The 16,214-nt window shown below is 49.6% G+C and overlaps 1 protein-coding gene across 3 annotated transcripts in view; it reads right to left on the reverse strand.

The window, feature by feature from the left end:
* Positions 1-16,214, reverse strand: part of DLG4 (discs large MAGUK scaffold protein 4) — a 740,755-nt gene that overhangs the window by 122,830 nt on the left and 601,711 nt on the right. The gene's annotated exons all lie outside the window — the stretch shown is intronic.

Genomic DNA, 16,214 nt, shown 5'->3' on the forward strand with positions numbered 1-16,214 from the left:
GAAAAGTGATCGACAAAGGCCGTGCAAGCCCCAGACATGGACTCAAAGCTGGGGCCATGGAATGAATATTGAGGTTTTATTTGCAACTCTGACTCCGGCGATGGGGTAAGATATTCCATTAACACGTTAAGGCTACAGCCGCTTGTTAACCAGGCAATGGAGGGGGAGAGTGATGGGAGTGGTTAATGCTGCCATTGATACACGTCACTTCTGTCCACATACAATGGTTTGACCAAGGCTGTCTGTGTTTATCAATATAACTTTAATAAAAAGCTTTAAAAAAAAACAACAAATAAAAAGAATGTCTGTCAGCAGAGATGTTACTGCCTGCCAGTGAGTGCGCGCAGCTGAGCGCTTCGAGTGCACGCAGGTGAGCGCTGCGAGTGCGCGCAGCTGAGCGCTGCGAGTGCGTGCAGGTGAGCACTGCGAGTGCGTGCAGGTGAGCACTGCGAGTGCGCGCAGGTGAGCACTGCGAGTGCGCGCAGGTGAGCACTGCGAGTGCGCGCAGCTGAGCACTGCGAGTGCGCGCAGGTGAGCACTACGAGTGCGCGCAGCTGAGCACTGCGAGTGCGCGCAGCTGAGCACTACGAGTGCGCGCAGCTGAGCGCTGCGAGTGCGCGCAGCTGAGCGCTACGAGTGCGCGCAGCTGAGCGCTGCGAGTGTGCGCAGGTGAGCACTGCGAGTGCGCACAGGTGAGCGCTGCGAGTGCGCGCAGGTGAGCGCTGCAAGTGCGCGCAGCTGAGCGCTGCGAGTGAGCGCAGCTGAGCACTGCGAGTGCGTGCAGGTGAGCACTGCGAGTGCACGCAGGTAAGCACTGCGAGTGAGCGCAGCTGAGCGCTGCGAGTGCGTGCAGGTGAGCACTGCGAGTGCGCGCAGCTGAGCGCTACGAGTGCGCGCAGCTGAGCGCTGCGAGTGAGCGCAGCTGAGCACTGCGAGTGCGTGCAGGTGAGCACTGCGAGTGCACGCAGGTGAGAACTGCGAGTGAGCGCAGCTGAGCGCTGCGAGTGCGTGCAGGTGAGCACTGCGAGTGCGCGCAGATGAGCGCTGCGAGTGCGCGCAGGTGAGCGCTGCGAGTGCGCGCAGGTGAGTGCTGCAAGTGCGTGCAGGTGAGCACTGCGAGTGCACGCAGGTGAGAACTGCGAGTGAGCGCAGCTGAGCGCTGCGAGTGCGTGCAGGTGAGCACTGCGAGTGCGCGCAGATGAGCGCTGCGAGTGCGCGCAGGTGAGCGCTGCGAGTGCGCGCAGGTGAGCGCTGCAAGTGCGCGCAGCTGAGCGCTGCGAGTGAGCGCAGCTGAGCACTGCGAGTGCATGCAGGTGAGCACTGCGAGTGCATGCAGGTGAGCACTGCGAGTGCACGCAGGTGAGCACTGCGAGAGCGCAGCTGAGCACTGCGAGTGCGTGCAGATGAGCACTGCGAGTGCGCGCAGGTGGGCACTGCGAGTGCACGCAGGTGGGCACTGCGAGTGCGCGCAGGTGAGCACTGCGAGTGCGCGCAGGTGAGCACTGCGAGTGCGCGCAGGTGAGCACTGCGAGTGAGAGCAGGTGGGCACTGCGAGTGAGAGCAGGTGGGCACTGCGAGTGAGAGCAGGTGGGCACTGCGAGTGAGCGCAGGTGGGCACTGCGAGTGAGCGCAGGTGAGCACTGCGAGTGAGCGCAGGTGGGCACTGCGAGTGAGAGCAGGTGGGCACTGCGAGTGAGAGCAGGTGGGCACTGCGAGAGTGCGCAGGTGCGCACTGCGAGTGAGAGCAGGTGGGCACTGCGAGTGAGAGCAGGTGGGCACTGCGAGTGAGCGCAGGTGGGCACTGCGAGTGAGCGCAGGTGGGCACTGCGAGTGAGAGCAGGTGGGCACTGCGAGTGAGAGCAGGTGGGCACTGCGAGAGTGCGCAGGTGTGCACTGCAAGTTCGCGCAGGTGGGCACTGCGAGTGCGTGCAGGTGAGCACTGCGAGTGAGCGCAGCTGAGCACTGCGAGTGAGCGCAGGTGGGCACTGTGAGTGCATGCAGGTGAGCACTGTGAGTGAGTGCAGGTGGGCACTGCGAGTGAGCGCAGGTGGGCACTGCGAGTGAGTGCAGGTGATAGAACCCCGCCGGATTACCAGTGCACGTCCGACAGTGCTTACTGTTGCGTCAAATTTGCTCATAATCTCTGGAGTTAAACAATCTAAATCATTGGGAAATTTTAAATGCAGGAACTTAGATCTCAGCTACACTTGGGGACCCAACTCCCTTCTGTTTTTGTGGCATCCCCCGCCCAGTGCGTGCCTCCCGCGCTCCCCCGGCCGGCGGGTCAGCGGCTTCAGTCGTGTCTGGACAGCATTTGGAGTATAGAGACCCCTCCTATGTCGGAGCCAATGAGGAGAGGTGAGGGAGGGGGGCACTCAGCAGAAGCAAGAGGACATGTTAGGATTGAGGGCCATGTAATGTGGCACCTTTAGTGATAGATTTACTTCTTTATTTTGTACTTTTCACAAGTATGTGCAACAAGTATGTGCAAAGATTTCACCTGCTCTGTACCAGTCTAACAACCAGTAACAGCAAGAAGAACTGAAGGATGGCCGGGCAGCCTGTGCGAAGGGACACATTCCACAATCCTTTCAGTATCTGCTGATCCATTTGAGCTAGAGCCACATTTTTAGTGTTAATATCTGCACAGCAGATGACGGATCAGGTTGCAAATTCATAACTATGTGAAAACCGCCACAGCCGCAGCATCGCATTAGCCCAGTGGTCCTGGAGATACGTCAACATTTCCAGGGGCTGGTGCACATTTCAGCCTTGTAATCTTCGAGTGACAGTAAGTGTCACCCAGGGGATGAGCGTCCATCACGGTGCCTCGGCGTCTAAGCCGCGATGACGTCAGCCCGTGTCCTGGCGTGGGCGGCGGTGATGGGCCACCGGCGAGTCAGGCAGCTGCTGGCTCTAATAAATGTAATCCGGCTTTATTAGCCCGGGTACATCGCAGAAGACGGGTCGGCTGCTTAATTCCCCAGAAAAGCCTGCAAGGATATGTCCCCCACCTGACCGCTCTCCATCACCGGATGTGGTGGTTGAGCGCCATGGCAGCAAAGAGGGCTCGCGCTACCATGGAAACCAGGGCACCAGGACCTCTGTTCACAAGCAGTCCAATCAGGCCATCCCATGTAGTTCTTGGCTGTTTCCCAGCCCAATCAGAGAGCAAGGGACCCCCTCTAAAGGGCGAATGAGGTCTGGGAGTGAGAGGGGAACTGGACAGACCAAAATGAACCAGAAAACACTCCCCTTAGACCTATATTTCTTTTTACAAAAGATTGAATCTAGTATTTTTTTCCATGATGGTCTATATGTATATACATTTTTACAAAAAAACAAAAAAAAGTTTTGTATCTTAAAAAAAAAAAAAAAAAAAAAGACATTTAATGCATTGGTAAAAAAAAAAAAGAAAAAAGAAGTGAACACAACTACTAAATATGACCTTATAAAATCAATCAGGTTGTTGTAATGTTCTAAATATTTGATGTTTGGCATATATTTATACCCATACTAGATTCAATCTTTTGTAAAAGAAATATAGGCCTAAAAGGAGTGTTTTCTGGTTCATTTTGGTCGGTTTCCCAGCTCATACAAGTCTTGTCAAGAGTTACTGGAGTTTAGTCAAAAAAGGTGAGTGGCATTCTATGGAACTGGAATATAAATGAAAAGTATAAGAACTAAGGGAGAACAAATCTTTTTATGATGGCAATTCTTCCAGCTATTGACATTGAAATCTTTATCCATTGTTTGACATGCAAACTGTGGTCTTTCTATCACCGGAGATATATAACATAACGTGTATTTGTAAAGCGCACATTCACCCGTAGGCATCTTGGCACTGGATAGTAGATGTTTATTGTTACTCAACTTAATGGTACTCATTTTATCGACCTCAGATGGATGAAAGGCTGAGTGGACCTGCCTGGATTTGAACCTGTGACCATGAGGTCGAACACCGGTCCCTCCACTGAGCCACCATATCCGGATAATTACTACAAGGGCTTCCTGGTCACGACAGACCTTAATGCCCATGTATTTGACGGAGTCGGGCACCATCGTAGTGGGAAACCGACCTCCTGCCTTTCAGTGATCAGAGCAAGGGGGGACAATTAAATTCTTCTCTCGATTAATTATTAACCCTGAGTGTCTGAAAAAAGTAAAATATCCTTAATTAGTGGAGGCAGGTTGCCCTTCGGGTGTATAACCAACAGTAATGTGTCATCATCATATATAGAGAGGGTAACTTCTCACCTCGAAAGGAAATAAATTCCATGATGGGAATGTTTGAACCCAGTCTATAGGGAAGGGGCTCCAATGCCAGAGGAAGGTAGAAATTGGACATCCCTGGTGTGAGCCCCTGCTAACCAGAAAGCTCGAAGACAGGATGGTGTTTATAAGTGTTGTTTTCTTTAACAAATGATATGTTCCTTGTAGGTACAACAAAATTCTCTAGAAAAGATATGCAAGCCTTACACCTCATGTGTATGCATGGTTGAATGTAAACTAGACAGTGATTAGAGAAGCCCTGAAGAAGACTGCTGACCTGGTTGGTTACTGAATGAGACTGAAACGTGTTGGCTAATGAATCATTGTCTTTCATCACACATCCATGGATAACATTTTAATCATATCTAGGATACCCACCTAATGAAAGAGAAACCTTGAGTATACCCAAGATATTTTTAGAGAAAGTATGGATCCATGCTTTTGTCTATTTAGATTTATCAAGAACTCCCAGAACAGGTTGAATCCGTCAGGGTGGCATACACCTACCTTGATTAGGGGCACCACCAATGATCAAGCATGCCACGACAACCAGAGGGTGAGATGACCTCTTCAAATCTCTTTGGATATCTGTGAGGTCCAAGATGTTAACACAGGCGGTTCCTCTTGCCGCTAGACCTGGGCACTTGTGTATAGTGCCGTTCACATGAACCTTACCGTAAGTGTCTCAATATAACAAGCGTAATAGATCAATTATGTATTACACTTAAATACCAGATCTAGAAAACACCACTTTAGAGAGTCCCAAGCCTTCTCTGCCTACAAAAGAAGGCAGCTATGTAGGGTGACCAGATTCTCAAAACAAAAAACGGGGACAGGTCATAGACATAGAAGTAAGACTATGGGTTTTCAGTAACCATCCACATAAAAGTATGCCTATTTGACAGCTGTTGTAGACATAGAAAAAGGACTACAATGACAGCTCCCTCCACAGACCGAGGTGAAGCATTACAGACAACAAATCCGAGGTCTTATTGACACCCCTCTCCTTTACACAGCTGCATTAGTACTTTTTATTACATTTACACTTTTTAGGACTATACCATATATTTGCCAAAAATCAATAAAACATTACAGGCTAGCAAACACAAGTGCAAAGAGAGCATGTGCGCGCATGCTCAACAAGAACAATGAAAAACAGGGACATTTCTGTGTTTAACCGGGACACTGTTTGAAAACGGAGACATTTGAGTCACTTGGAGAAAAGTGTCGGGACACGGGGACACTTCTCCAAAAACGGGGACCGTCCTGGGAAAACGTGGACGTCTGGTCACCCTAAGCTATGGCCATCACCTCTGGGCTGGTCTGCTGCACCGTTGCAAATAAAGTGCGTAACTTGAGGGATGTGGCTTTACCGGAATAAATATACAATTGAGGTGGACTGTACTGCGCACTCGTAGTTTAAATATGTTTTATATGTTTAGGAAGGGCGTGCTAGGCGGGACGGAGGAAGCTACCCTCCTGTATTGAACAAAATGTATGTTACTAGTGTCAACCTCAACACTTGACCCTGCCTGCACTGCATTTGCAAACCTATAGTTTGCCGATTTTCAATACCACAGTTTCTTAATCAATATATATTTATATCTAGTTCCCAGAATCAAATTATCAAAATGATTTTAATATTTTGAATCCATATTTTATTTTTTTACGAGTTCATGCTCGTTATCAGTCTCATATGTTACCTTTTGTTACATGAATCACAACAAGGCAAATCAATGTGTATTAAACAACATTGCAAAAATACACACGTATCAGTTCCGTCGTAAATCCCGATGCATTTCGGGATCTGAGGATCCCTTCTTCAGGGGAACTGTGAAAAAAATACGTAGAACAAATTGTTTACAAATCCCATGGCACACTCTGCAAAGTGGTGCAAGTCACAATTACATGTACTTTCACTTGAAACACTCACTCTAATACGCACCTTGTTTTGATTCATGTAACAAAAGGTAACATATGAGATTGATAACGAGCATGAACTCGTAAAAAAATTAATATATAAATATAAATATTGAAATCATTTTGATAATTAGATTCTGAGCATGAACACGTAAAAAAATAAACATATAAATATAAATATTGAAATCATTTTGATAATTAGATTCTGAGAACTAGATATAAATGTATATTGATTGAGAAACTGTGGTATTGAAAATCAGCAAACTATAGGTTTGCAAATGCAGAGCAGAGCAGGCAGGGTCAAGTGTTCAGGTTGACACTTGTAACATGCATTTTTTACCGGAATAAAACCAGCTTCCTCTGGAAGGTCCAATCAGTTCATATAGGGGGCAAGGCGAGTTGGAATAATTTTGGCCAGTATTAGATTATCCATTTTGAGACAAAGGAGTAAAACCAGGAGTTGACAGGACTGACATCTGGTTGCATCTTTCCAAGCTCAAGGGCTTTGCTGTATACCTCCAAAAGCTAAGGTGTTAGGATATCCTTGTCATTTTTAGAAAACTGATTAATAAGCCTGTCAGAGCTTGGGGATTTACATTCCACCCCAAAGCTGTCTACTGCATTGATTATTTCAATATCACCTGATGGAGCCATCAGCAGTTCTCTTAATTCCTCCCTTCTCCAGGCAAGTGCAACCTCATCTAAATAAGTTGTTACCTCATTAGGTTTCAGGGTGGTCCTAGCCGCGTATAGACCAGAGCAGTAGGACACATATCCCCAAGGATCACCGATCTCTCGCGATGTGACCTCTCCCTTCTCTCCCTGTAAAGAGCGGTCACTGGAGGGGCACAGCTCTCTGTGCTTCTGAAAACTTGTACTAAGGTTTTACCAGGCTTTTCCCCCTCTCCGTAGCAGCCAATGTGTACTTTCCGTGGGATTTCATCTCCCCATCCACCCACTCTCGGTGTCCATCTGGAGTTTATTGATTCTACGTAGTGTATCCGAATGAGGACAGTCCTCAAGCTCGCTTGCAGCAAAACAAGCCCTGCCTCACGTTTCTGCAGCTGCTGTTTAATATCTTAGGACTCCAGATCGTCCAGTAATTGGCACCCCTCTAATCTAGACTTTAAAGGCCTCCCACATCGTAGTATAGTGCATCACTGAACCTAAATTATTTTCAGAAAATTATTAAATGAAGGCCCTCAATTCTTTTCAGAACAATTTATCATGTAGAGGGGAACCTCCACCCCCTGCGATATGGTAAGGCCACGGGAAAGTTAATCTTCCACATCACTGGAGTGGTCCGAAAGTGTGCGTTCAAGGTATTTAATATCAGCCTAGCGATTGGCTTTAGAGCCAAGAAACCAGTTATCTAGTCTTCAATGACCATCTTGGACCTTCTTGAAGTAAACTGGGTCACCAATGCTAACACGGCTGCCCTGAAGCAGACTGCGTTGAATGACTATGCCGCCACATCATGACCACGCTGGAGGTGAGTGCTCAGAAGAACACCAGCTTCTCCAGAATAATTCTGCCACCCGTGGCTTAATTTTCGTCTGATTTGGTTGCTCACATACTTGCAGAATCCTGTAGCAATGGTGGTGGCGAGGTTGCGCAATGTCGGTGCACAGTACTAACAAGCACTTTTATAGCTACTGGAGGATAGTCCGATTGGGTCTTATAATGGGCACTTTAAGCTGCATGGGGAAGGAGGGTTGGGTGATGTTCTCACGTATATAGGGCCAGGCTCTTCAGTGCACCTGTTCCTTGTGCTTAATGCGAGCCAGTGGTTGCAGGCGGTGTCCAAGGCAGTCATTGTGTGGATCAGTACTTATTTTGTCTTCATCTGACTTAGTCCCAGCACAAGAGAGAAAAAACAAAGGGGGGAAAGAGTAAGGAATTAAAAGACAGTAAATACCTAGCAAAGGGAGGAAAAAGGAAAAGAGCAGGGAGTGGCTGGCGGTGGACTCAAGACTTCGGCAGCCTTGGTGTTTGGCACCCTTCATGTTTGATGGCACCGATCGCTGACTTTTGAGCAAAGCTATGGGCCCAGCACTTCGTTTTTACGAATCTAGCTGGTCACACAGACTGCTGTGCAACAACACGAAGGATGCAGGTAATCCAGGTGGGAGACGACTGATGGAAAAGCAATGCCTTCTTACTCCTATTATAGTCAAAATACACTAATGTTTGGATCTCATACCCTGGTATAAGGAGTACGCACAAAGATAGACCCGCAACAAGGAGGTGTGTAGCATCCTTCCCAGCCCGGGAGCACGCAAATGAATACACCACACACGGAGCTCTGGATTGTACGTCTTTATTCCTCAGCATACACTCTCACTCTCACTCTGCTCTCTGATTACGTCATAACCGTTAATTACCACACCTTAACACCTCCCAACCAGTTACGTACTTCCTCTATCGGGACCGTCCAGGACTTCAAGGGTCGTAGCAGACAGTCTCACTACACTGAGTGGACATGGTGGACTGAGGGTCAGCCCAAAAGCACATACCTTATGGGCATTGGAGGAGTGATTTTCTGTTGTACGAGAAGCGGAACAGGAAAGCACAGAGCACTCGTATGACAGCCTACGGAGGACTGAATAAAGCGCTTCATTCTCAAGGGCTGTCACTGCAGCCGCATTCTCCGCAAGGTTCAAAGCAAGTGACACCGGCTGCTGGCAGATTCCATGAAGCAAGAGGAGCAGGATTGTGTCAAGAAGGCATCAGGCTTCCAGAGATGCAGCTTTCAAGTAAGAAGAGAGGGGAGGAGGGCAGCGCTGCACGTGAACACTGAACCATCCTCATTATCCACCCTGCCAACTGCCAGCAGGGAATACACAGACTCTGCACAGAGGCTAACAACATCAAGGACAGTTCGGGAGAATTCAAGCGGCAAAAACTCTGCTCCATTTTTGGAAAAGGGAAAAAAATCTGATGTATTCTACTAACACCTGGAAAAACTCAAACGGGGCAATCAAGAACAGCACTGCGAAACACGTGACCTAGATGAGCGAATGCGTCATCACAACATCAAATCACAGGCCTCCTAGAGAAGGCAGCCAGGAAACTTGACCAATGAATCTCTGATCTTTGTCAAAGTTGAGCCAACTCCCACAACAAACATCAATGGGAGAAGAAGGTGTCCTTCGGTCTAAGTGTGCCTTTGAGATATGGAGAAGGTGGTACGACGAATATTGTATTGAAATTTTTTATAAGATTAATAGCTTAGAGAACGAGGTCGGTGAAGGCACTGCACACCCTTGGCCCGAGTATGGACAGCTGAACGAAACACCAGAAACCAATATAGAATGCTCTACAAAGATCTATCTTGTTATGAACAAATGGAGGTGTGGAGAGCCTTAATAAGCGGGTGTGATATCCAGGATCCTACAGACTCTCAGCATCCAGAGAGCCACCTGGTCCAATGAGGGACAGCACTACCTATGGACATTTATCTCCCCACTTGAATCTCTGTGATGCACAGGTGGTTCTGCCTAGAGAATCCTCTCAGTCTCAGTTTAGTCCATGACCCTCCTGTAGAATAGACGTGCACGAGCCAATAAATGAACAGGGAGAGCCCAGCCATGGTGTCAGAGGTCCAGTACTTGTACCCAGTTGCGCCTTTGAAGTGGGGGAGACTTCAAAGAGATGCTTTGAAGTGCACAGAGTCCCTTTCTTCCCTGCTCTGGCTCCAGACTCACTACAGAGGTGTAAGCAACCCTTTGTGTGAGGACAGAACACAGCTCTTGCAGGTATACGTGTCAGTTTCTCCCTTCCATCCTGCTCAGGATGCCCCATCAGCAGGCAGATGGCCACTCAGTCACAGCCACCCTTTCTTTGTGCGGGGCTGTCCAGAGGGAATGCAGGAAGTCAGCGGTCACCCACCCCGGACGTTTATTCCAGAGACAGGCAGAAGGCACCAAATGGTTACAGTAAGAATTGAAATTAAAAAATCCACTTCACTATAAATTCTGTTTTTTTTTAATTGTGATTCCAGAGACACCAAATTTGGTGGTCCCATCTCCTCCCAAATGGAAATGACACTCACATTGTAATAAGGCAATCCCCATCTAATCCAATGAGAGAGAGAGGCCTTGCAGTAGTAAACATGAATATTTCACTACTAGGACATGTGAAAATTATAAGTACATGTCCTACTTTTTAAATACACTGCACTCGGCCCCTGGGCTGTCCAAGGTCTACCTTAGGGGGTGACCTATATGTAATAAAAAAAGGAAGGGTTGGGCTTGGCGAGTAGGTTCATTTGAGAGGTCGGCATGGCAGTTTAAAACTGCACATGCAGGCTCTGCAGTGGCAGGGCGGAGACATGCTTAAAGACCTACTTAAGAGGGTGGCACAATCAGAGCTGCAGGCCCACCATTAGCATTTCATTCACAGTCCCTGGGCACATGTATGCACTTTACTAGGGACTTAGACGTAAATTCAATATTCCAATTGTGGATAAGCCAATGCTACCATGTTTTAAGTAAAGAGCACATGCACTTTAACACTGGCTAGCATTGGTAAAGTGCCCAGGATCCTAAATCCAGCAAAAACGTTAGTCAGTAAAAACAGGTGGCCCGAAGGCAAAAAGCCCAGGGAACCACCCAAGGATGCCAGATCAAAAATAAGTGTAATAACAAATCTGCAGTTCATCGACCTCCGAGACTTCTTTGGTGACCCTGCACAGGTCTCCTCAGCGGCTTCTCTTTCACATTTTTTACAGATTAGTAAAAACCACAACACATAACCAGCAGAATATAAGCAAGGACAAATGAAGATAGAATTACCTATAATCACTTTAGGAGAAAAAGCTGGTTATTAGTTTCCACATCCTTCCGACAACTAAACTTACAACATAACATCTTTTGCTTAAATGTAAGGGAAATGTTTTTTAAAAATCTAAAAAAAAAACAAAAAAGAGAACCCGACAAGAAATGGCTGTCCATAATTTGAAAAATCTACAGTAATAAATTCTACTCAGACGTGTGATCTTAACTTAAGTTTATATTACCACCACTGGATAGAGTAAAACACCACAAACAAAAAAAGAAACAAGCGGAATTCAGGAAAGTGCAGAGCGAGCCAAAAGAGAACGAATCACAAAAATGACCACCGTAAGAAAACAATTCGATATCTCAACGCATGACAAATGACGCGTTGCCTCCCCGCACATAGCTGTGCATACCATAATCAATATTTTCCAAGAATCAATATAGCTGATCGTCTACATACGCAATAATTAAACGTAAATCATTTTGGATGTTCTTATTTGGATTTATGTGTATAAAGGAAGTCTTATAATGACCTTTGTTAAAAAAATAACAAAAAACACTATTGCCGAAGATAATCCGACCAAAGGCAGTAATATAATACTTTCTGAAACACTGTGAAAGGTTAATGTTCTGTTACAGTGATTTGTAGAGCACAAACAAATACCCGAAGGTAACAAATGGTAACATGTTTTAACATATGAGCTAGTATACAATATATATATATGTTTGCGCTTCTCTGAGGGAGGAGGAAAGGCGTATTGGCATCAGGATTGTGCTTGAGATTATATATATATATATATATATATATATATATATATATATATATATATATATTTTTTTTTTAAATATACAGCTTAAGGTTCATTGCAAAAGACTTGTAGGTAGGGCACAGTTAGATTTTTTCCAAATTCTCAAAAGTATTTCAATTTCTGCTTTTGAGGAGCACAGTCAGAACTCACATCACTAGTGCGAGAAAACTATATATCCAACTAAGGTTGGCTGCTTGCCCATTAGGGTGTTGACCTCTAAATGGACTATCTCAAATGAGGGAAGTTGTCCAGCATGTAATAACAGCACAGAAGATATCGTCCATGTCCTGTTCTTCTGCCCGGCGTATAGCCAAATACGGAAATGCTGGTTGGCCCCATTGTGTAGAAACCTGGTACTTAGACAATGTGTACAGGCTTGCAGAATTTTAACATATGATACCTCCCCTCCCATTGTGTTTGCTGTTTCCCGCTTTTTACATGGCATGTGGCGCAGAAGGACCGCCTTTTTGATAAGGTCCTAATTGGAGCAACCCCTCTCTATTATTCCCTTTTCCCTTTACTCCCCCTCTGATAACTTTTGATAAACTTGCTGTTTAATAATTTTTTAACTGCTTGTATTTATGGACTTTATTACCGTGCTTGAATGTATTTTATCTGCACTTTTATGGTCAATGACCGAAATAAAGTTATCAAATGAAATCACCAGTAACATGTCAGCCTGCCAGGGACCGTGTTGATCGCGTCACATATGACAGCGCTACACGTCTTGCGATGGGGACGGTGAGGTGTGATAACGTGTAGGTAGCCTATGTAATGAATAAAGAGCTGTTTTCACCAATCCTCATTTGCTAGACCTGAATTCAGGCCCTTCGGGCTGACCGCTGCCTGCTTGGACCTATCCCGAGCCCCAAGGATAGGTTATACATTTGCACAGTTGGGGCTCCTGTCGGCCAAGCACAGGATCGCCATCCCGTGGATGACCACCCGCGGATCCATGGCAACGGCGTGGTCCAGGGATCTGACTGAACGGGCCCGGGTGGATCGGACTGAAGGGGCCTGGGCCTGGGTGGATCGGACTGAGCGGGTCTGGGTCGAAATGACTGAGCGGGCCTGGGTGGAACTGACTGAGCGGGCCTGGGTGGAACCGACTGAGCCGGCCTGGGTGGAACCGACTGAGCCGGCCTGGGTGGAACCGACTGAGCCGGCCTGGGTGGAACTGACTGAGCGGGCCTGGGTGGAACTGACTGAACGGGCCTGGGTGGAACCGACTGAGCGGGCCTGGGTGGAACCGACTGAGCGGGCCTGGGTGGAACTGACTGAACGGGCCTGGGTGAATCTCACTCAACCGGGCTGGGTGGAACTGAGGCGCAGGAATGGGAGCGCATGTTGAGCGGAGTGGCGGAGGGTCGGGTGCAGCGCCAGCCTCGGCGGGCCTGGATCCGAAAGGCCCATACGGTGACCTCTTGTTAGGATGGGAGAAGTAGGTGACCTGGGGGCCGAGAAGGCATGGCTTCAGTAACACCCACAGCTCAACACCCGTCTGGCTAGAAGGAGGGCGGGACACTTTTTGGGCCTACCGTGGGGGGTGAGGTCCGCGGGAAAGGGACCCCGCAGATGTTATGGTGTGATCAGCCTCCTTGGCAGGGAGGTTGGTTACAAGAATGAGTACTCAGAAAAGCAAGGGCATGTTATTGCGATAGCGAGGGCATGTTATCCCGAGGGCATGTTATCGCAAGGGTATGTTATTTTAATTATATTTATTTAATGCATTTTTATAAAGCGCGGACTTTACCCGAAGGTGTCAGAGCACTGTACAATAGAACCAGCTACGTTACATGAGAGAACTGTTACAAAAATGGAACAAAAATAGCAGGCATAGAATCAAAACAACACAGGCAAAAAGGAACACAATATCAAACACAGAATGTACAAACACAAATATAAATATATATGACAAATTTAAAATGACTAAAAAACTTCCTGGCGAAAAATAGCAGGTCATAGAATCAAAACAAAGCAAGCAAAAGGAACACAATATCGAACACAACAAGCACAGAATGGACAAACAAAAATATAAATATATAAGACAAATTTACAATGACTAAAGAACTTCCTGGCGGAGTCTGAGAAGGAGGGAATTAGTTCTGAAAGTGTCTTTGGAATAGAAGAGAGTTGAGGTCCGCTTTGAAGATCTGGATGGAGGTGATGGCACGGAGCGAAGGAGGAAGCGAGTTCCAGGTTCTCACCGCATTACCTGAGAACGACTGTGCCATCAATTTTTCCTTTTTGAAGGAGGGGGCCCAGCAGGAACTTTTCCGCATTCCGAGAAGGTCTTGAGCCTCCAGACAATTTCAGTTTGTTCGCCAGATAGCGAGGGGAGGAAGAGTGCAAAGCTTTGTGGGTGATGCACGCTGTTTTGTTATCGAGATAGCTAGGGCATGTTATCGCGATAGCGAGGGCATGTTTCCTCTTTTGCTGCGGACATTTTTTTTCCCCCACATGAAAATAAAGCATTTTAAGAAAAGAAAAAAAGGCCTCAGAGGGACACTCCCCCGACTTCGCGTCACCCACACCCAACCTGAAGAACCAGGACCATTGTCCTGAAATTATTGTTTACACGCGCACTTTGATATAAAGCGCCCTGTGCTCGATAAGAGACGCGTTCTGCGCAATAAAAACCTCAAAACAAAAGCAACAGCTGCCATCTCCAGGAGACCTCAACGCAATCTGTGACGTGAAGGGGGATGCGGGGGCTGGATCAATGAATACCTGTGAGGTATGTGAGTTTGAGGGCCCCCTCACCACATTCTGCAGAGGGCACCATTTTGCGTTAAGTCACTCCAGAGGGCGGCACGAGGCCAATGATGAAAGCTCCATGTTTGGTGGGGTCGTTGGATAAGGATCCCATTCCCTGCTGCTGAATCCCACCCAGCGCCCAGCCCCCGCTGCTGAATCCCACCCTGCGCCCAGCCCCTGCTGCTGAATACCACCCGGCGCCCAGCCCCTGCTGCTGAATACCACCCGGCGCCCAGCCCCTGCTGCTGACTCCCACCCGGCGCCCAGCCCCTGCTGCTGAATCCCACCCTGCGCCCAGCCCCTGCTGCTGACTCCCACCCTGCTCCCAGCCCCCGCTGCTGAATCCCACCCAGCGCCCAGCCCCCGCTGCTGAATCCCACCCTGCGCCCAGCCCCCGCTGCTGAATCCCACCCTGCGCCCAGCCCCTGCTGCTGACTCCCACCCTGCTCCCAGCCCCCGCTGCTGAATCCCACCCTGCGCCCAGCCCCTGCTGCTGAATACCACCCGGCGCCCAGCCCCCGCTGCTGAATCCCACCCTGCGCCCAGCCCCTGCTGCTGAATACCACCCGGCGCCCAGCCCCTGCTGCTGAATACCACCCGGCGCCCAGCCCCTGCTGCTGACTCCCACCCGGCGCCCAGTCCCTGCTGCTGAATCCCACCCTGCGCCCAGCCCCTGCTGCTGACTCCCACCCTGCTCCCAGCCCCCGCTGCTGAATCCCACCCAGCGCCCAGCCCCCGCTGCTGAATCCCACCCTGCGCCCAGCCCCCGCTGCTGAATCCCACCCTGCGCCCAGCCCCTGCTGCTGACTCCCACCCTGCTCCCAGCCCCCGCTGCTGAATCCCACCCTGCGCCCAGCCCCTGCTGCTGAATACCACCCGGCGCCCAGCCCCCGCTGCTGAATCCCACCCTGCGCCCAGCCCCTGCTGCTGAATCCCACCCTGCGCCCAGCCCCCGCTGCTGAATCCCACCCTGCGCCCAGCCCCTGCTGCTGAATACCACCCGGCGCCCAGCCCCTGCTGCTGAATACCACCCGGCGCCCAGCCCCTGCTGCTGACTCCCACCCGGCGCCCAGCCCCTGCTGCTGAATCCCACCCTGCGCCCAGCCCCTGCTGCTGACTCCCACCCTGCTCCCAGCCCCCGCTGCTGAATCCCACCCTGCGCCCAGCCCCCGCTGCTGACTCCCACCCGGCGCCCACCGCTGCTGCTGAATCCCACCCTGCGCCCAGCCCCTGCTGCTGAATACCACCCTGCGCCCAGCCCCCGCTGCTGAATCCCACCCTGGGCCCAGCCCCTGCTGCTGAATCCCACCCTGGGCCCAGCCCCCGCTGCTGAATCCCACCCTGCGCCCAGCCCCTGCTGCTGAATCCCACCCTGCGACCAGCCCCTGCTGCTGAATCCCACCCTGGGCCCAGCCCCTGCTGCTGAATCCCACCCTGCGCCCACCGCTGCTGCTGAATCCCACCCTGCGCCCAGCCCCTGCTGCTGAATCCCACCCTGGGCCCAGCCCCCGCTGCTGAATCCCACCCTGCGCCCAGCCCCTGCTGCTGAATCCCACCCTGCGACCAGCCCCTGCTGCTGAATCCCACCCTGGGCCCAGCCCCTGCTGCTGAATCCCACCCTGCGCCCACCGCTGCTGCTGAATCCCACCCTGCGCCCAGCCCCTGCTGCTGAATC

Source organism: Lissotriton helveticus, chromosome 12 (genome assembly GCF_964261635.1).
Source record: "Lissotriton helveticus chromosome 12, aLisHel1.1, whole genome shotgun sequence".
NCBI lineage: Eukaryota > Metazoa > Chordata > Amphibia > Caudata > Salamandridae > Lissotriton > Lissotriton helveticus.